Here is a 959-nt window from a genome sequence, read left to right as displayed (position 1 = left end):
TATATACACAAACACACACACTGTATATATATATATATATATGTACATATGTATATATATGTGTATATATGTATGTATGTATGTATAGATAAGTAGAAAAACTCTTAAATGTAAGTATTTTCACGTGTCATCTGTGATCGTGACGCCTCAGTTTTCGTCGTCGTTTCTCCTCCATTGTATCATTTGCCTCGCTTACCGTTTATTAGAAATAAATGCAAGTAATGAAATGGTATATGGATTATTCCTCTGTTTCGACGATTTCGACTCTTAAATAACGATTCTTCGAAGTCTCTGTCGCCTAGAACCGATTTGGAAATTTACCGTAATCCGTGTTCGCGAGATCACGTTTCTTCTTCTTCTCCTTCTTTTTGCTTTTTCCCTATCACTCCGCGTAGTTTCGTTCAAGTAAACGTACTTTCTACGAAAGAGCCGAGAAGTGGTTGTTTCGTTTTTTTTTTTCTTTTGCATCTCTTTCTTCATTTATCATAGTACCTTGTGCAACGACGCGCACCTTACGTTCGTCACCTCAAGCCCGATCGAGATATCGCGGGCTTCCTCGTGTACAGATCATTTGTCGTATATACACAAACGTGTGTGTTCGCGCGGATTCCGCCACAATTTTCTTGTTTTTTTTTTTTTTTGTCTTTCTGTCTATATCCAGTGCAGGCTCAAGTTAGCCACTTTTCTCCCACAATTCGTATTTTCCACACTTTTCTTCTCCTTTCTCTCCCCGCTAGTTATATTTACAATTTCTCCGTTTCTCTCTGCACGTCCGTCGGAGGATCGGTTCTTAACGCTTCGCAAAAGAAGCTCGTGCCAATCCGTGTCTTCGGTCGCGTCTTTCAATCCGGAAGACAAGGATTCGCGCGGTTGTATATACGGTACGAAGATTAATTCTGACGACTAGATTAGCTATTGAACAGCGAACGTTTGGCGGTAAGTTTCAACTTCTAACGCTT

Source organism: Habropoda laboriosa, unplaced genomic scaffold (assembly GCF_001263275.1).
Source record: "Habropoda laboriosa isolate 0110345459 unplaced genomic scaffold, ASM126327v1 scaffold99, whole genome shotgun sequence".
Classification (NCBI taxonomy): domain Eukaryota; kingdom Metazoa; phylum Arthropoda; class Insecta; order Hymenoptera; family Apidae; genus Habropoda; species Habropoda laboriosa.
Note: the sequence above shows the minus strand (reverse complement) of the source record.